This window comes from Lissotriton vulgaris, chromosome 1_1, assembly GCF_964263255.1.
Source record: "Lissotriton vulgaris chromosome 1_1, aLisVul1.2, whole genome shotgun sequence".
NCBI classification, from domain to species: domain Eukaryota; kingdom Metazoa; phylum Chordata; class Amphibia; order Caudata; family Salamandridae; genus Lissotriton; species Lissotriton vulgaris.
The window spans coordinates 49,642,360-49,663,769 of record NC_141685.1 but is presented as its reverse complement, the minus strand read 5'-3'; the positions used below and the strand labels follow the sequence as shown (position 1 = coordinate 49,663,769).

The following is a 21,410-nucleotide window of genomic DNA, read 5'->3' as shown; positions in this document are numbered from 1 at the left end:
GGGACAGAGTCTAGAGCAGGAGGGACAACAGATTTCCTGGGGGGGTTAAGGACAAGGAATTTGGTTTTGCTTATATTTATAGACAGGCCCTTGATGTCACAGAAGGCCTTAAAGCTAGAAAGCAACTTTTGGATGCCTACTGGTGATTTTGAGATTAGAAGGGTGTCATCCGCAAATAGGAGCGTCGGCACTTTTCTACCAGCCAGGGAAGGTGCATCTGATGGTTGTTGAAGAAGATGCTCCACCACTCCGTTAACGTAAAGAGAAAACAGAGTGGGGGCAAGCACGCAACCCTGGCGGACGCCCCTATCTACAGGGATACAAGATGTTTTTTCCCCCTGGACACCCCATCTAATCTGGGCAAAGTTGCTTTCATGGAACTTAATAAGCAAAGCCAACAAGTAAGGGGGTATACCCAACCCGTCCAGGACATTCCACAATTGGGCTCGTGGGACCAGGTCGAAGGCAGTTCGCAAGTCTATAAAGACTAAATACAAACTGCCCCTACCCAGTACGACCACTTTCCAATATAGCATTAGGAGGCGAAATGTCTGCTCGATGGTGCCTGTCCCTGTTCTGAAACCTGCCTGGTAATCTGACAGAACCTGGTTTTCTTCGGCCCACTGCAAGATCCTACCTAGTACCACTTTGCCCGCAACCTTTTGTGTCGAGTCAAGCAGACTAATAGGGCGATAATTGGCTGGGTCGTCCCGACAGCCTTTCTTAAAAATAGGGACGACCTCAGCGCCCCTCCAGGAATCAGGAAGAGAACCTCCCAGTAGAGCCTCATTCAAGAGTGAAGCAATTAGTCTACTCCACAAAGATGGATTTTTCTTCAACAGGTCACCCGGAATTCCATCAGGGCCTGCAGCCTTATTGGTTACAATACACCTGATTGCCCTTTCGACTTCCTTACTACTGAAGGGGCAGTCATTAATTGTAGTAACAACTGGGGGTCTGGCCAGAAAACCCATGCTTGGTTGAGGTACACCTAGTGGAACAGAGTAAAGCTTGGAAAAGTGGGCAAACCAGACGTCACCAGGAATATTACAGGTAAGCTGTTGATCAAGGGGCTTGTCCCTGGCTCTCAGCAGATCCCAAAACCCCTTAGAATCTTTCCTAGTACTTGCCTCCATTAACTCCCTCCAAAAACTGTAATCGTGAGCCTCCTTAGCCATGGCTACAGTTTTTTTGTAAAGTTTCCTAGCAAGTCTGATATTGCCTGGGTCCTTGGTCTTCACTGCGGAAATGAGTTACCCCTTAGCAACCCGACATTTGGAGGAATACCACTTGTCTCTTGCCTTAGAAGCACCTTTCACTACAACCCTCGCACTGGTTTGGGGAATGATAAACAGTTCACTTAATGCCGCAATAGTTTCTGTGAATGTCGTTAAAACAACTTGACTGGTAATACCTAAGGCATCGAGACGCGGCCCCACCGCTGACATTATGGTCCCTGCTTGTGCCATCCTTTCCTCATCCGCTGCTGCTTTTGCCCACTTTAGGCGCCTGCCATAGTTTGAGGGTACAAGTTCATGGGAGGTTTTCCCCTTGTGGGCAGACTTGGCTAGGTTCCCAACCTGCCAAGGCGGAATGAGGGTTAAGGATAGAGGGTTGTGGTCACTATCACAAGACACTATGACTTCCATGTCTTGATGAAATGACCAAAGATTGTAATTCAACATGATATAGTCTATTCTGGAGGTGTGTCCTGTCCTGTTGTAGGTATGCGCACCCATAAGGTCCGATTTGGATCGTCCATTAGTTGATCTCAGGTCGTGTTCCATGCAGAGTGCATTGATGTCTATTGCACTCTGCGTCCATTTTTTAATCGGATCAAGGGTCAGGGTGGGGATACCTCTCCTTGTATCCTCATCCCAAGTGTCCAGAATGTCCTCCCTAGCCAGTGGCTCAAAGCAGCAGTTGAAGTCGCCTGCGAGGAGAACATAAGAATCGATACTGCAAGCGACTAGTTCACTATTTAATCCTGTAGAGGATAGCGATGATGCCCCTCCCCTGGCCCCCCTTAGATAAAGGTTAAAGACTTCTAGCTTCCTTCCCCCTTGGCAGCGTATAGTTATCCTCTGAAGGTCAGGAGATTGAGTGGTCTTATGGCTTACACTTAAACCTAGTGCGATGCTAACCCATATAAGAAGGCCGCCAGACGGGCGACCTTTGCATCCATGTTGTTGGGAAGCTGGAACGAAGTAGGTTGTGAAGCCTACTCTGTGCCTGGGTTCTAGGCACCAGGTTTCTTGCAAGAGGCAGATGTTATAAAGGTCCAAAAAAGCGTTCCATTCTGGGATTTCGAAGTTGCGGGCAAGCCACATTCCAGCTTAGAATCTTTAACAGAGGTTCGCCTAGGGTAATTCGCCTTGATGGATTGACAGGTACAGCCGAATTGGACACAACCAGCTTCCCATCTATTGGAACGTTCTGAATGGGTGACAAGGGAATCATAAGAGGTGAGTCCAGCAGTTGCACTACGTCTTGAGATTCTAAAGTGCTTAAGGTGTTTGATCCCCCCTTTATAGGTAAAGCATATAGCATTTCTTCTGGACCTGGTGGGCTAGCGACAGTAGGTTCTATCAACAAGGAAAAAGATTCTATGATCCCTAGGGCCAGAGGTGAAGGGGCTTTTTTCGCTGCTTGAAAAGCAGGTTGCCTTGGAAGTCAGTCTACCTCCTCAAGACCACCAAACCTATTCGAGGTTGGGAGGCCATTCCAATGTATAGGGAGATCTTGGTGATTGTTAGGGTGGCTCCTCCATGTGTGATGGCGTACCAGTGACCAGTCATCTTCCCGGGTATGTCTGGGGCGTGGTGGATAAAAGAAGGACAGTGGCGTAGGTATGACAAGAGAACCTTCACCAGTGGGCCAAGAGCAAATGTGGTGTGCCGTATGTGGGTCCTCAAAGGTCACCACTATACAGTCCCCGGGACTGGTTTTCCTTGTGGGGCCCACCCAGGGAATTCTAAGTACCATCAGAACTCTGCTTCTCCGACCATTGGGAATTGGTCTATTCACATTAAGCCAGTGCATTATCTTATTCTTCAGAGACCAGTGGTTCTCGTAGTGACCATTTCCGATTTGGGGGACGCCCGTCAACACAACCACGTAATCATTGGCCTCTGGAGGAAGATCAATGTAGCCCCCTCTAAAATTATTCTTAACAGGAAGGCCCTGGGTCAGTTGATAAGCAGCTTCACTGGGAGGAGGTCTAAGAGAAACACCTGCATTAGGATTTAGTGGTGGTTGAGGAATGGGGCGCTTGGGAGCCTTAGGTTTGGGAGCGTGGTAATTTGATCCACACCCACGGTCCGCAGTTTGGGAACTGGCCGTACAAAAGCTGGTACTGGAGGGGGAAGTTGTGGGGCTTGTGATATTGGGTCAGCTACAGGAAGGCCCTGATTTTCTAAACTTCTCAGGCCAAGAGTGGCCAAGGCAATAATGCTCTTTTCCATCTCTAGCAAGTTATTTTCAATACATGAGAGTCTGAAATCGAGGGGAGAAAGAAGTTTCTTAAGAGTTTCCCAAACTAAACCTATGAATTCCCCATCCTTCCCTTCCAGACCCTCTACATGTAAGCCCTCATCCTCTGCAGTTGTAGTAGTAAAGGCAGAGGCTGTCCCCTTTTTGGCTCCCTCTCGTTGTGGCTGTTCTCTGGGGATACACCCTCCTATTACATTGGGTACCGGAACACTAGCCAAATTCAGTTGTTGTGCTACCGCAATTTTAGCCTTCTTACGGGAGTAAGCAGACCGGGAATTGCGTTTCCTTTTGGGTAGTTTACCATCATTATTATTGCACCTAGGTGTGTTTGAAATTACCGGGGTGGGGAAATTAGAACTAGCATCCTGCTTGGGAGTAACCACAGGTAGGTTCGCTTCGCCTGTCTGAGTTGGAGGCTCTAGGGCTGGGAAAAGGGAGGGTAGAATCGGGATCTGATGAACATCTACCTGCGTGACTACACAATGGGGAATGGCTGGGCGCTCCGGGGTAACCACAGTAGCTATGTGGCCCAGGGAGGATATTTTTGAGAGTGCAATGACCTGGGACAATCTTCTGGCGGCTGCCAATTCCAGGGAGACACGAGTCTGAAGTTTGGAAATTTCTTGGTCTATGGCTAGATTGGTACGAGTAATGAAGTCATCCATGGGGCCATTAATTGGTGGGCCACCCTTAACGGCCTTACTCCGAGTTAACCTGGTGCACATAACTTAGCAACAACAAGGGCAACCACCTAGCCTGGCACTAGAATAAGAAAAATAGAATGGTTTGCCTATTTAAACCCAGTAGATCAAATGTCAGGAAAAGGGCAAAAGAGGGTGGGCCAGTCCAGTCCTCGCAGACCTCGAACGGCCTCAAACGGCCCGCTCTTAGCCCGGTCTTCGCCCCGAGCTGCGTCCCGCGCTGCGGGAGTCTGATGTTGTGATATAGGGGGTGTGGTGGGCGGGGGGCAGGCCAGCAGGGAGAGCGGACCGGACGGTGACTCACTGGTCTCGCAGGGACTCCTGTTTGCTGGAGTCCCCGCACGCTCGCAGCCCCGCCGAGCCTCATGCCCTAGCCGCCGCCTTGCTGCTCCTCTTCCCCGGTAAGTGTGGCTCCACGCACTCCTGTGCGAAGCGGCACCCGCGGAGCGGGTGCGGCAAGTAGTAGGTCTTTTAGCCCTGAAAAACCAACAGCGTCTGATCTGCTATGCCACTGGCCGGAATGGTGCGGTGTCCCAACAGGTGGAGGTGAAGGTCGGCTTTACAAGCCTCAGGCGGGCGGGGGGCGGGCCAGCAGGGAGAGCGGACCGGATGGTGACTCACTGGTCTCGCAGGGACTCCTGGTTGCTGGAGTCCCCGCACGCTCGCAGCCCCGCCGAGCCTCACGCCCTAGCCGCCGCCTTGCTGCCCCTCTTCCCCGGTAAGTGTGGCTCCACGCACTCCTGTGCGAAGCGGCACCCGCGGAGCGGGTGCTGCAAGTAGTAGGTCTTTTAGCCCTGAAAAACCAACAGCGTCTGATCTGCTATGCCACTGGCCGGAATGGTGCGGTGTCCCCGGAATATGTGCACGCTGCACTGCATCTTACTACAATATGAAGGATCTGTGCACACTGTTCTGCATCTTACTACACTTTAAGAAATCTGTGCATGCTGCACTGCATCTTACTGCAATATGAAGGATCTGTGCACACTGTACTGCATCTTACTACACTTTAAGAAATCTGTGCACGCTGCACTGCATCTTACTACAATATGAAGGATCTGTGCACACTGTTCTGCATCTTACTACACTTTAAGAAATCTGTGCACGCTGCACTGCATCATACTGCAATATGAGGAATCTGTGCACACTGTTCTGCATCTTACTACTCTTTAAGAAATCTGTGCACACTGTACTGCATCTTACTACACTGAGTAATCTGTTCACACCACACTGTTTTTTCTGTGTTACGGCAATATATGGGCTGCACTGCTTTTTGTTGTACTGACGAATCTGTGCACACTGCACTGCTTTTTACTATGCTCTGTGTTACGCTTCATTACTTGTAATTGACTATGATAAAGCATTGCATGCAGTAGTTTACCACGCAATGTATGCCATGCCCACAAACCACTACCTTCTAGCTGGCTGCCCTATGCCAGCGGTGAGGATACAAGTGCATGAGCCCTGTGCCCCTACAGTACCCAGTGCCATTAAGAGTATATGGTGCTGGGAGTTTGTCATCACGAAATCTACAACACCATAATGGATACACTAAAGACTGAGAGGTTTGTTACCAAACTTCTCAGCACATAAAACCCACACTGATGCCAGTGTGGGATTTAATGTAAAATGCACCAAAGAGGGAATCCTAGAGATGCCCCTGAAACTCAACCAACTCCTAGTGATCTGACTGAGTGGCTGCTTAGGCTGCCACCAACAGACATATTTCGGGACCCCTGGGTCGAGAGCTTGCTGCTCTCGGGGGCCTAAAACAATGCACATCCTGGGACGAGGTGACAAGCCTTTTCCCCACCAGGATGGGCAGGGTTTGCAAAGGAGAAGATTCAAAGGCATACTGCCTTTGTGAGCCTCTCCAGACAATTTGCTGCTTTCAGCAACTGGTCCCTAGTGGTTCTACCCCTTACTTTGGGCGGGAAAAACAAGTGAGGAAGAGGGGTGTTGCCGACTCCACCTCTCAGGTGGGGGAAGCGGGTTGAAGCGCAGCCTCGAGTCCCCGCCATCTTGAGGATGGGGGACCCAGCCAACCAGGGACAGGCTCCTGTCCCCCTACCACTGGAGAGTGGTCCATGCCCTTTACCTACCTGTAATATCCCTAAATCTAGTATTTAGGGGGCACCCTGAATCTTGCTTCCTCAGATCCAGAAATGACAAGAAAAGAAGATAAGAAGAAGGACCGAAGAGCCGTGCAGAACTAACAAGAGGACAGCGCCCACTAACTTGGCCCCAGTCCTACAGGCCTGCCTCCCCTCGAACCTGCTCCTGTGAAATCCCGGTGTGTCCTGCAGCCAGCAACCTCAAAAACCACAGATGACCTGCCTGCCTTCACTTTAAAGACTGAATCTCCTGTGAACACCGGATTTGTTCAAACAGCAACCCCTGGCAGCAGCCAGGGACTGCAAATACAGCCCACTCTGCACCCGCCGAACCAGGCCCAGACTCGAGTGGTAAAACACCACATGGAGGTCACCCCTGCGATCCTGACCTGAGATCTGTTGACCCCTGACCTGCCTCAAGCCTCCAGCCAACAAATGCAGCCTAAATCCAGAAGGCCCCCTTAAACGCGACCAGGAGCTGGTAAGAAGATCCAACCCCAGAAGTCAACCCTGCATCCGACGCCCCGCGGCCTTGTGTGCCCAAACCAACGTTGCCTAACCAATCCTTAACTTCCCAACTTACCTCTCCCAGTGGTGGTCGCACCCAGAAGTCCTTTGTCTCCCTGCCTAAGGTTCTCCATAGAAAACAACAGGGCGCCCAACGTCGAAACAGCACTCTGCACCCGTCCGCCCCAGTGATTTCCCCATTTGTCCTGACCTTAACCCTAGGAGCTTTGCTCTCACAACCCAGTGACCTGCTTGCCAGCAGCCACCAGCCAGAGACTCTCTGTCCCTCTTTGGATAACAGTGGGCCTCAGCACTCCGCACCCGGCTGCCCTAGTGCCGCTAAGGGTGCAACGACAGTGCATCACTGACCCTGGGGGCCCCCTGAGTTTAACCCCAGAATCTTAGCTCCCACAGTGGATTACTTACCTATGGACCGTTAACCTGTTTTCTCTCCATAGGATAACATTGACATTTTTTCTCCAAAAAGTTTCTAAGTGTGGAGTTTTGAAACCTAAAAATATTCTTTAAAAATCATGTGAATAACCAAAACGAATTTACGTACCTGTTTCCAGGAAATGTCCCAGTGCTAAATTTAGGTATCTAGCACTGAGTAAGAAAAGTAACGTAGAAAGTAACTTACCTGAAAAAGCATATTAATTTCAATGTACTGTATTTGTTAACTGTTGCATCCTTCTGCATAACCTGTAAATCAAACAAAGTACAATTTCTATTGCATTTTCAAACTGTTCTATATCCAGTAACTTATTACTGAAAAGTATTTAATGCATACCTGTGCCAGGCTTACTTGGTTCTAAAAATAAAACAACAGTATATATTTTTATACAAATACAATTGGCCTAGAGTTCAGTTATTGAGTGCTTGAATTCATTTGCTGACTGAGTTTGTACATCAAATGCTTAACACTGTCCTCTCTCTGCTACTGCCTTACTGCTCGACCAAGCTACCACAGTTAGAGAGTAAGGTTCTATCTAACTTTAACCTCATCCTACCTCGGGGTTCACTTGGTCTCTATACACACTACACCTCATTTTGGTGTAGTATATATAGAGCCAGTTTCCTACATTATGGCATTGAGTGTTTTTGCAAAAAGTGATGGATGGGACGGAAGTCTCTGTAAGGTTTGCTTCCAGAATCATGAAAGATTTAAAACACAATATTCTGTAATAGAAAGTGAAATGTTGGAATGCGTTTGGGGTGTCGGCAAGTTTAAGCCTTATCTTTTGGGAAGAAAATTTTGCTTGAGGACCGATCACAGACCACTCGTTGCTATTTTGTCTAGGATCCAGATTAAGATCCTCAGCCAGATTATCTATCAAATTATTTAGTGTGCTTCATATTACAGGAGGAAAGAACATTAGAATAGACTTTCTGGCTTGGTTACAATTAGAGTTTTGTTAAGTAGATTTACAGGAAGAAATTGCGGCATGTATCATTGCCTAAGTTGAAGATTTAGTAATTTGTTCTGATATAATGGTATTGTGTGATTGGTTGAGGGAGGATACTGTATTGAACAAGGTCATGAATTTTGGGAAATTTGGGGGGCTGAGGGAAAAACTTTGGAGCCTTCTTTGCGATCTTATTGCCAGGTGGCGGATGAGTTATCTTTGGAAGGAGGATTGTTGGTAAGAGTTGATAAGTTAATTCCACAAGGATGTTTCCACCAAAGATTTTGGCGACAGCTCATGTAGGCCATCTGGGTATGAGTGCCACTAAGCGTAGGATAAGAAATGATTTCTGGTGCCCTGGAGTGGATGTGGAGGTAGAAGGATTAGTGAGAAATTGTGCACCATGCTGTTTGAGTGATAAACATTTAGTGGCCTCTGTGTGCACTGCTGTGCCTGTTTCATGTCCTCGTAAGGTGTGGCAGATAGTTGTGGTTGATTTTTTAACCCAACACGAACTCTCCCGAAAAGCAATTTTACATGCTTAACAGCAAATAACCAATTCACAAAAATTTCTTTTTACAATGAAAACATTAGGTAATGAGAGAGATGATGATTTTGGGGTCTCCCCTAACCTATGGAGAGCACCAAGCAGATGCCTTTAACACAAAGAGCATAAACTAAAAGCACATTTTGTTGTACTTCAGTGGTGATCCCATCATTTTAGGACCACCCCAAGCACAGTTATTGGCAAAAAAAACAATCCCAACCAAAGGCCCAGCGAAGCATTATGGGACGAGATTAGCAGTGGCAGTGAATAATATAGTATCCAATATCAAAATAATTCTACAAAGAGCTGCAGTTCACCTAGTTGTTACTAGATGTCCCTCACGAGTCAATGCAAAGCATTGAAATTATTCTTACATCAAGCTGCAGTTCCACTGGTCGTCCCTAGATGTCCCTCACGAGTCAAATGCATTGCATTGAAATTATTCTTACATGAAGCTGCAGTTCCACTGGTCGTCCCTAGATGTCCCTCACGAGTCAAATGCAAAACCATTGAAACCCTTTCATCAAGCATTTGCATTTGACTTGTGAGGGACATCTAGTAACCACCAGTTGAACTGCAGCTCTTTGTAGAATTCTTTTGATATTGTATGCTATATAATATTCGCTGCCCACTGCTAATCTCATCCCATAATGCTTTGCAGGGCCTTAGGTTGGGAATGTTTTTTGCCAATAACTGTGTTTGGGTTTGTCCTAAGAGGATGGGACCACAATTAAATTGTTCAATAAGATGTGCTTTTTTGTTTTCAAGGCATCTGTTTGGTACTCCCCCTAGGTTAGGGAGGATCCCAAAATCATCACATCTCCCACTGCTTGCTAATTTTTCAGTTTCACCAATGTGAAAGTACTATATACATTTTAGCATATAAAGATAACTTATTTTATCATATCTGGTCATGTACAGGAAGTTTTTTGCCATTTTGGCACAGTACAGACAAGTACACAGTGTCTTCAGCTATGCTGTTCTATGCAAAGTTAAAAGTATACAAGCTACGTGTAGTGCTGCTACGCAAACTACGCCCAGGCTTAATGTTGAGTGGCATCTGGTTAGTTTTTCATATTTACCTTGGGTATTGTTTTTTTCTGGTTCCCTGGGTTGATGTATTGTCCTGTTTTGTGTGTTATGTTATAAAATATTTTATAACGCGCTCTGCTACTACAGAGTATCCTGGCGCGGTATGTAGGCACTAAACTGACCCAGTCCAAAAAGAAAGAAGCAGAGAACTAAATACTAAGGTTAAAAAGATGGGTTTTTAACCCTTTCTTAAAACCTGCCAATGTAGTTGATGATCGCAGAGAGAGCGGCAAGGCATTCCAGGCCCGAGCTGTTTGGACCGAAATTGACTGACCACCCAGTCTCGCATATCTGATTTTAGGCATAGACATCAGACGAAGATTGGCCGATCGAAGAGCACGATGAGGCGTGTAAAAGGAAAACCTCTTGTGCAAGTATTGTGGGCCTTGCTGGTGCAGGGCCCGAAAGGCCAAAACCAATGATTTAAACATGATGCGATGTGCCACAGGGAGCCAGTGGAGCTCACGAAGATGGGCACGTGCACTAGTTCTTCGTGGAAGATGGAACAGAAGTCGCACGGCCGCGTTCTGAATGATCTGCATTCGCTTTATAAGGTATTTAGGGAGACCACTATAGAGAGCATTGGCATAATCAAGCCTTGACAACGTGTGTGGTAGTGTCTCTGTGGTTCTGTGTGTGTGTGTTTGTGTGTGTGTGTATGTGTGTGTATGTCTGTGTGTGGTGTTAAAAAGGGGCGAAGATGTGTAGCCTCTGCAGATAGGATGCCTTTACTGTTTATTGTTATATGATGTAATACGGCAGTGTACAGACATTGGTCATGTTGTGTTCTGTTATGGAATTTTGTTATGTGATGCTTTGAATAGTGTTATAGATGCAAGGATCCGCTGGGCCTTCTACAGCTGTGTAACAACTGGCTCTTCTGGAACTTCTCAGACCTCTACCCCCACCCCGCCCCCCCACCTTGTGGATTGGCGTTATTTCCACATGGTTTCTACCCCTCTGTTTCGGGGGTTCTTGCCTGTCCTCCCCATGGCCTCCACATGTTTGCCACCACTGACCCATACAGTAAATAGTGGTGGGAAGGTAGAGTATATTTGTTTGCGAGTTTCACAAAGTTCCTTAGTTTTCCACCTGTTACCCACGCCATAGCACTAGGATACCCTTTCTCTCCAACAACCTAGACCAATATCCCTCATGCGAGAGATGTAGTAATGCCGACAGTGCGAGGTACTTCTCACACGGAACCCTCATTTGTGTTCGCTGCAAGACCCAGGCCCATTGAAATTGCAGGATGTCCAGCAAAAGACCAGATATTTAACTCTTGTTTGAGCATTAGGGCTAATCAATCTGGCCTATGGCATGGTACTGGCGTAGAGAAAGTGTACGCCAGTCTCTATCACGCCCCTCCCCCATCGACAATGTCATCAGTAAGCTGCCCATTTCAGGTGCGCCGCCAGGCAATAAAGCTCCAAGTCAGGGACCGCTAACCCACCTCCATCAGTGGGGAGCCGTAGTTTGGTTAATACCAGTCTACGACGTCCTGTGCCTTATATGAGGTATATCAATAGGCTGTTAATCTCCCAAAAGATGGATTTTGTGAGCCAATTTGGGCGAGCTGCAAAGTAATGCAAGAGACTGGGAAGGAAAACCGCCTTCACAGTATCACCCTGCCTGCGACTGATAGAGGAAGTATTAGCCAGAAATGTATGGATGTCTGCAAAAATCAGTGCCAGTTGAAGATTGGCCAAGATCAGCCAAGTTGTAGTAAATATGAATGCCCAGGAAGCATAATGTGAGTGGTTCCGAGCAGAGATCCTGCCCCATTTCTGGCAGAATAGTGGCTGGTGTCAGAGCATGTATCGGGAATGCATTTGACTTATCCCAATTCACCTGGACTCTCGACGTCTGGCTAAAATCATCCAAAGCTCTAAATGCGTGATCCACATTTGCGTGTTCCTCACACTGGTACACTTATAGATCCTCTCCATATAGGGGGATATAGATGGGGTGGTCCTCAATCACTATTCCTCAATAATGATGGATGGTGCAGAGTGTCAGGGCCAGGGTCTCAACAGCCAAGGCAAACGGCACTGGCGACAGCGGGCAACCCTGTGTGGCAATGGCCTCTACCCTACAGGGTGCTGATATCACACCCCATTTCGGACCGGAGACATCAGGGGCACATATAGCAGACGTGTCCAGCTGATGAAGCCATTCCCCAGTCCCATGCTGGCCAGAGTAGCATCAAGAAAGTCTCAGCGCCGATAGTCACATGCTGTCTCTGTGTCAGTGTTGATCACTAGTGCTCTAGGATAGTCCACTAATGGGGTATGGAGCATTAGGCGAATGTTAGGGATCAAACTGCGTTTAGGTATAAAACCCATTTGATCCGTGTGAATAAGATCACCTGTATGGTTGCCCAGTCACCAACAATTTACTAAGTAGTTTATAATCTACATTTAATATGGCGAGCAGTCTATAGGATGGTATCTTATCACTCTACCCTTTTTGTGGAGTGGAACAAACAGGGACTTTCCCTTCATTGGTAGTAGTTCCCCCACTGTTTTTGCTGCATTATACAGTGTAGTCAAGATTGGGGGAAGCGAGTTTGCACAAGATGCATACAATTCCAGGGTCAAGCCATCTGAGCCTGGTACCTTGCCCAGGGCTTTACTCGTCCCCTCACCTCCTGGATTGTGATGTCACCTCCTAGGGATGCAGCCACTACCTGTGCCATTTGCTTCGTACTTGCCGATAGAACATAATCCTGCGCTGGCTGGCTTGGCTCCATATCAGAGCACCCATAGATGTCAGAATAATAGACAGCAAAGGCGTATTAATCTCGGCTTACCTATAACGCTGGTCACCCTCCCCTTGTTTTGCATCTGCAATATTTGGGAACCCTGTCTATCAAGATTGAGCATCCACACTATTAATCTGCTGGATTTATAACATTCTATGTGTGCCCTAGTTTATATATGCTCACTATTCGTATGCTGTGAGTCTCTCCACTAGTTTTAAGAGTTTTTCGCTTTCTGCTCTCAGTCTGTCATGCAGCACCTGTTCTCCCTCTGTCGGTAGATCCGGTTTTATTAAAAGGTGCTCCAAGTGTTTGATCTCTGTGTGACGCTGGGACCGAGTCCCTACTATTGCTGAGATTCTGTGACGACGTATCGCTATTTTGAATGCCTCCCACTCCGCTAGTGGGGAGGAAGTCGTACACGTATTTTCATTAAAGTAATAACTGATCACGTTCCCTAGGGTAGATCTGAAGACTAGGTCATCAGCTTCGCAGTATTGAGCTTCCATGTCGCAGTGCGGGGTCTGGACAGCGCCCAGGCCAGAAACAGTAATAACGGATGGTGGTCGCAGTATTTTTCACCAGATATTCAACCCTTCTAGCTCTTGCATGTACGCTAGCCGAGCATAAGAAAGCATTTAAGTGTACTGATAGCTCGTGTGTACCCAAGTAATAAGAATCGAACCCGCCCTCCGATGTTAAGGTTCTCCAGGTATCAACAAATCCTCAATCGTTAATCCAACGTGGGCAGTTTTATGTAGTAGGGATGTGAGCAGTGGGGGTGTGATCTATCTAAAGGTACACCAGCCATGCAGTTAAAATCTCCTCCAAGTAACATAGGGTAATGATGTATTCGGGTGAACAGAAAATTAGGGAGAAAAGGAATGATAGTTTGGCCCACATTGGGGGCATAAATATTCACACACGCCATATCTTTGCCATCCAGTTTACCTGTTAATATTACGTAGTGACCTTCGGGGTCTATGATCTCGATCTGTGAGAGAAACAGGGAAAGAAGGAAACAAACCAGCACCCCCTAGCAAAGGCGAAGTACATGGTGGCAAAGATTTCCTCCTTCATCGCTTCTGCAGCGCTAGGCCCACAAAGCAGTTCTGTTTGAGGTATCTGTGAGGGATGATGCAGATATACCACCTGCGGTCCCATTGCCCCACCCACAGTTGTTGTTTCAGGAGTACCCAATTGATGCGTTCCAGATCTGTGGCAGAATGATATACTTGATGTGAGACCTGATGCGCCATATGATATATTTCCATCTTTGGAAGTCTCAGTCCGCATGAAGTAGCGGCTTGGAGTTTCGACATGGCCAGTCCGCGTGTCTCACCTTGCCGGAAGTATGTTATAAGGGCTGCGTCTATTAGGCATAGTTCTGATGCCAAGACCAGTATAATAAGCATGCTGCAAATGTAGTTAAACCTTGGACTACCACCATGTTCCCGGTTTAGACTCGTCCCCACGCGACAATTGCCATTTGATCAATTTAGTGAAATCCCTGTGCATTTGATCAGTCAGTGCAGTCATATTGTCTTTGATCATCATTGGAAATCAATACTTATAATTTTTCATCTTTGTGTCGATTTACCGAAATGGATGTGCACGGAGGGCTTCCTTCGTGGTATAGAACACCAAGGGTAAGACTTCACTTTTGGTCTAGTTCATTTTGTACCTGGAAAATACTGTAAAGTCTGATATGGTGAACGTCGGTGCTGACAGCGAACGTTTTGGAGAGGGTAAAGTGAGGAGTATGATGTCCGCATACAGTTAAATTTTCAGGTCGCCGGCTATGATTTCAGTTTCCCAAATGTCTTCTGTGCAGCATATGGAGAATGTGAGGGGCTCTATGGCTATCAGGAAGAGTGCCACAACCAATGTGCTTCTTTTCCTCCCTTTCCCTTTTGCCCTTCTCCACTTCTTTTCTTGCCTGCCATCTGTTTGTTTTAAACTTCACATTATGTGTTGTATGCATGCTCAGAATTGAGATTTTCCTAAGTGTAAAGATTCAGAAAATCTCAACTATTATGCATTTCATCCCTTGCTTTATCAGCATCCAAGTGAAACACAGTTACAAAAAGACTACTCTTCCCTGAGACCATTGGACTTCATGACTATAGAAAACTGCACCTGGTTCACCGTTATGGCACACTAGGGGCCCGATGTAGGTAAACTCCAATTTACCACTTCTTAAATACCGAATCATACCGATTCAGTATTTAAGAAGTGGTAAATTGGAGGGGGGGAGATGTGGGTATTTCAGAATCGGTAAATACCGAATCTGTAAGATTCGGTATTTACCGATTCTGTAAATACCGAATCGTTATCCCCCATTGATTCCTATGGGCCTTGAAGCCCATAGGAATCAATGTGCATTACAGAATCGGTATTTACCAATTCGGTAATTACCGATTTCTGCAAGGGTGCAGGGGGTGTCACTTTGACACCCTCTAGCACCCCCAATACTGGCTTGTGTGCCATGTGGCACACAGACATGCCCTAAGGGCATGTCTGTCTGTCACATGGCATAGGTGTGCATGCACACATGTGCATGCACACCTGGATTCGGTATTTTAACACCCAATTGTATTGGGTGTTAAAATACCGAATCTGAAGAGCCTGTGGGACTGAAAGTAGTCCCACCTACATCCCGATTTTTTAAAATCGGTAAACTTACCGATTCGGTATTTTTCCGATTCGGTAATTTTACCGAATCAGTAAAATACTGAATCGGAGAAAAAAAGGTCCCCTACATCTCAAAAGGCCAAATACCGGTCGGAAACGGCCGAATTCGGCCGTTTCCGACCGGTATTGGCCACCTACATCGGGCCCTAGATCTCTTAGTTAATCCTCCCATGCATGCAGCAAGTCCTCTTCTCTGATCATAGGCATTGAAAACAAGATGCATAGGCTTTTCTGTTTTCAGTTTCTATAGGTTCTAAATTGTGTTTTTTTCAGTACTTTGCTAACTTTAACTTGTTTTTGCTCTATAAAAAATCACAGGGCAAGTGAGTTTATTTCCTTATCTTGCTTGTCCCTATTGTAATTTCTAATATCCATCTATCTCCTCCTTACAATTATTTTTTAATTTGTTCTTTTAGGTAATGTTTCAGTGTTTTGCTCACCTCCAAACCTTTCTCATTTCCCATCGATCTCTTTCCAGCAGTCTTGTCCCAGGATGTGCAGGGTGGAGGTATGTTTGCATCTCATTATCTCATAAATATTTGATTGCATGTTTTATTCTTGTCAAACATCAACAAGAGAAAACTCTTTGGTTGCAGGAAGCATCAATTACATAAAATATTTGGCAGATGTAGAGCACATCATGGTTGGGAAGCATTTCCAGTTACATCAGTGTCAGAGCTAGATCTACTAACCCCTTCCAAGCCTTGGACATAACGGTTATGTCCAGGTTTGTGGTGCTCTGGTGCCATGGATTGTACCATTACGTCCAAGGCCCACTATTTTGAAATCTAGCTGCCCAAGGCACTTTTTTCCAGTATACTGACAATCGGCGTGCATGGTGTGCTGACTTCCTTATAGTGAAAGTGAAATTAGCTGATCGGTTCATTTATTTTTCACTGCGTATATGCTCTTGGCACCGCAAGAGGGCGATCCCCTAGCAGGGATCCACCACTAGACACCAGAGAGGGGGGATTGGCCCCTTGGGCAAGAGTATTTGCTCCCCCATAATAATTTGGCCATATTCAGTCTTTCCGCCCCCCTTCCCCCGGGTGCGGGCTGCCCAAAGTGGGCATTATAATGCCCCCAACTGTCACAGAAAGCCAACTAGGCACCAGGGATTATTGTCTTTTTTTAATAATAGAGAGGTGGAGGGTGCCCACAATGGGCATGTCTATGCCCATACCCCAACCACAACAGCGACAGTCTGCTTGCCCCTCTGGAAGGTAGATGGGGATTGTTAGACCTGGCATCCTTGGTGGGGGTCTCCCTTTCCATTTTCATTATGCATCCTACGTGTATGACCTATTTTTGTGCTGGCCAAGATGCTCTGAGCACTGTGCCACTGCTGATCAGTACCACAGTGCAAGTGCTCCTTCTGATAAATATGACATCTTATATTCGTATCTGACCCAGTGAAAATGGTAGAGATTCCAGATGAGTGTCCCTGAACTCTGAAGTTCGTAATGCATTCTTTTAGGGGAATGATTTTTAGACGCTTGGAAATAGCACTTTTAGAAAGTGACTATTTTCTTACCCAAACCTTGCTGTGTGCTGCCGAAGATGTGTAGTCAGATGTCTGGGAAAAGTGACAGGGTCTGGGCCGTCTCCAGAGCCTGGTGTTAGCTGGCTGCATTTAGATAGGAGGAGTGGAGTAGTTTCTGTTGAGCATCCTGCCTTCCACAGTGCCGGCCCCACTTCCAGCTGAGCGTCTGGCGACCCTGCCTCCCTCCTTCAAAGGAAAGAGGTGTCATCTGGCAGGAAACACCCACAACAAGGACCTAGGTACCGGGGAACCCCCTGCCGGATCAAACAACTTCAAAAGACCCCTTTTGTCCTACATCTAGGGGCCTTTTTGGCTGTAGTTTAGATTGCTTTGGACTAAGAAGAGCCCTGCTGAATTCGTCGCGGCTCACACCCTACGAACCGTACCTTCTGTACGCATCGCATCTTATCTGTTGAGCCCTGCTGACATTGTCGTGGCCTACACCCTACGAACCGTACCTCCTGTATGCATTGCATCGCATCTGACAAGCCCTGCTGACTTCGTCGCATCTCACACCCTACGAACCGTACCTCCTGCACGCATTGCAACGCATCTGACGAGCCCTGCTGACTTTGTCGCGGTTCACACCCTACGAACCGTACCCCCTGTACGCATTGCATCGCATCTGACGAGCCCTGCTGACTACGTTGCGGCTCACACTCTACGAACCGTACCTCCTGTATGCATTGCAACGCAACTGACGAGCCCTGCTGACTTTGTCGCGGCTCACACCCTACAAACCGTACATCCTGTACGCATTGCAATGGATCTGCGAGCTCTGCTGACTTTTTCGCGGCTCACACCCTATGAACCGTAACTCCTGTACGCATTGCATCGCATCTGACGAGCCCTGCTGACTTTGTCGCGGCTCACACCCTACGAACCGTACCTCCTGTATGCATTGCAACGCAACTGACGAGCCCTGCTGACTTCGTCGCGGCTCACACCCTGCAAACCGTACCTCCTGTACGCATTGCAACACATCTGCGAGCTCTGCTGACTTAGTCCCGGCTCACACCCTATGAACCGTACCTCCTGTGCGCATCGCGTTGCACATCTACAGCCCGGCAGTATTTTAGCGCAGCTCGTACGCCTCAAGCCGAACATCAAGTACGCCTCGTACCAACGTCTACAGTCCAGCAGCTTCTCATCGCCGTTCCCCAGAACCGTCTCGTACTATCGAACACATTGTACCAGATGATTCCACATCACACCCCTGTCGACTGTGAGTATCCGAGTCGCCCCAGCCACTCGAAACCGAACTGAACTGAGTCTTGTTGCAAAGCACTTACAATCATCTTTTTCTTCTAACTTATTGTGGATTCTTTTTTACCGTTATTGGCCTGATGATAAAGATTATATAAAGAACACTATTTTTTCATATACAACTGGTGTGGTGTCCATTTGTAGAGTGTCAACATATTACTGTACATGGTCATAAATGCGTCATGCCTTTCCTCGAAGATAAGTCTAACCGCTCGTTAACACTACTAAGGGGGTAACCTTCTACCCTAAATAGAGGAGGTGGGTCCCTGCTTGGTCAGAAGTAACTAGTAACTACCTCTGCCAACCAGAGACAGCCAAATCTAACAGGGATTATTACCCCCGATCAGCCCCTCAGGGGGGCAGAAAGCCCACTAGAAGCCAAGGTTTTTTTTCCCTCTCTGAAAGAGGAGTGGGGGCTTCCCAGAATGGGCATGCTAATGTCTCTACACCCCAAAACTAAAGAGACAGTCTTTCTGTCCCTCCCTGGGGCAGATGGGGGTTATTACCCCTGATCTCTGCCCCCCGGGGGGGAGCTCACTAGACGCCAGGGATTTCATTTTTATTAGAAAAGAGGGATGGGGGGCTACCCACAATGGGCAAAGCCATGCCGCCATTCACAATTATAAAAATAGAAGTCTTTCTGCCCCTCCTCAGGTTTAATTGAGGGTACTAGCCCCCACTATGCCCCCATGGGGGCAGAAAGCCCACTAGGCTCCAGGGATTTCTTGTTTTTAATATGTATGCCAATGCCCCCAACTCCAAACAAAAAATGGGATAGTCTTTCTGCCCGCCTTCAAGGGGCAGATGGGGGAAATTGCCCTTGATTTGCCCCCGGGGGCAGAAAGCCTATTAGACACAAGAATTTGTTTTAATAAAAGATGGGTGCGATGCTAATGCATCCTCCCCCAAAGGGGCAATAGCCCCTGATCTGCTCCCTGGGGTGCAGAAAGCCCACCAGGAACCAGAGAAATGTTTATAGGCTTAGGCTGGGCCGGTCTCCTTTTTTTGTGAACAAATCTTTGCTGCTTCTGTCCCCCTCCACACTCTTGGGGGCAGATCAGCAATATTTTTAGGCCAATCTGCTGAAAACCTCTAGACACTAGCTTCTGTGTGTGAACTGGAGTGCGGCTGATGGTCGGTGTTTACTGGCGTTTGGCTGCCTGTGTGTGAACCTGCATTTTGCTGGTGGTGTGTGTGGGCTTGCGCTTAGCTGGCAGTGTGTGTGGACTAGTGCTTGGTTGGCAGTGTGCGTGGATTTTTGCTTGGCTATCGGTCTGCATGGATGGACCATGTCTTGAGGTGTGTGTGTTGACTTCAGCTTTGCTTGTGGTATGTGTGGGCTGTCACTTGGCTGGCGATGTGCGTGGATGTTGTGTTGCTGGCGGTGTACATAGATGGTGCTTGGCTGCTGGTGTGCATGGATGGTGCATGGTTGGTGGTGTGCATGGATGGTCCTTGGCTAGTGGTGTGCATGGATGGTGCTTGGCTGGTTGTGTGCATGGATGGCGCTTGGTTGGTGGTGTGCATGGATGGTCCTTGGCGGGTGGTGTGCATGGATGGTGCTTGGCTGGTGGTGTGCATGGATGGCACTTGGTTGGTGGTGTGTATGGATAGTCCTTGGTTGGTGGTGTGCATGGATGGTGCTTAGCTGGTGGTGTGCATGGATGATGCTTGGCTGGTGGTGTGCATGGATGACGCTTGGCTGGTGGTGTGCATGGATGGTCCTTCGCTGATGGTGTGCATGGATGGTGCTTGGATGGTGGTGTGCATGGATGGCACTTGGTTGGTGGTGTGTATGGATGGTCCTTGGCTGGTGGTAAGCATGGATGGTGCTTGGCTGGTGGTGTGCATGGATGGTGCTTGACTGGTGGTGTGGGTTGCGTGAAACCTCCAGCCTTTTGCTACCCAGAAGCTCCTGCAAAACGTCAATTTAGATAAAAAGTCACACTTTCCTCACATTTCTGTGTGGAAAAGTTGTGGGATCACCATGCCGGCACAAATTTCCCACTACCCAGCGTACTCCTCAGTTTCCTGATAAAAATGATACCTCAATTGTGTGGCTGGCCAAAACAGAGAACTTAAAAACGTATAAAATGAAACACTGATGGGGACCAAAGAGGGTCCAAAAGGGCAGTTTTATTATATAGGTTATTAGGCTGACTCTGCTTTGGGCACCCACACAAGTGAGGTATCATTTTTATCAGGAGACTGAGGAGACAATGGGTGGTGGGAAATGTGTGCCGGGCAGTGATCTCACAAACTTGGCACACAGAAATGAGAGGAAAATGTGACCTTTTAGCTAAATTTGAGCTTTGCAGGGGATTCTGGATAAGAAAACTTTGGGGGATCCATGCAAGCCACACATCCCTGGACTCCACCAGGTGTCTAGTTTTCAGAAATGTCTATGGTTAGTAGGTTTCCATTGATGGCATGCAAGCAAGGGCCCAAAAACGCAGGTGCTCCCAATCTATCACAAGACAACCTATTTTTGCGAAGGGAGTTTTTTACCAAGCAATCACACATTTCCTACCACCCAAAGTTCTCCCAGCTCTCCTGATAAAAATGCTACCTCACTTGTGTGGGAAGGCTAAGGGCCTGCGACAGGGAGGGTCCCAAAACACAATGTGAAGACATCAAAATTATTTATCACAAAATTACCTTGTTTTGCAATGTGGGCATCTGCATTTTTGGTCCCTGGCTCTGTGGCTATCTAGGGAAACCTTCCAAACTCAGACATTTCTGAAAACTAGACACCCGGGGAGTCCAAGGATGTGTGGTTTGCATGGGTTCCCCAAAGTTGACTTACCCAGAATTCCCTGCAAATCTCAAATGTAGCTAAACAATTACATTTTTCTCACAGTTCTGTGTGGGTACACCATGCTGGCACAAATTTCCTACAACCCGGCATTCCTCTTGGTCTCCCAATAAAAATGATGCCTCACTTGTTTGGGTAGCCAAGGGTCTGCGACTGGGAAAGGCCAAAAACGTAGAGACTGAGAAAATAGCACAGCAAGCTCTAAGCACCCTATTTATTTATTTTTTTTAGGCGATTCTGCAATGGACACCCAAATAAGTGAGGTATCATTTTTATTTTTTAAGGGGCACTCTGGGTGGTAGGAAATCTGTACCGGCATGGTGTTCTCAAACAGAAATTTGAAGATAATATAATTTTGATTAGCAAAGTTTGAGGTTTGTAGGGGATTCTTGGTAAGCAAACATTGGAAGATCTACGCAAGCCACACCTCCCTGGACTCTCCCAGGTGTTTTTTTTTAGAAATGTCTGGGTT

The 21,410-nt window shown here is 47.3% G+C and overlaps 1 protein-coding gene across 1 annotated transcript in view; it reads left to right on the top strand.

The window, feature by feature from the left end:
- LOC147737191 (uncharacterized) overlaps positions 1-21,410 on the top strand; it is a 41,552-nt gene that overhangs the window by 7,833 nt on the left and 12,309 nt on the right. Inside the window, exon 3 of the mRNA XM_086919048.1 lies at positions 15,731-15,822. The gene's annotated coding sequence lies outside the window, so the exon portion shown is untranslated. The remainder of the gene's footprint in view (positions 1-15,730; positions 15,823-21,410) is intronic.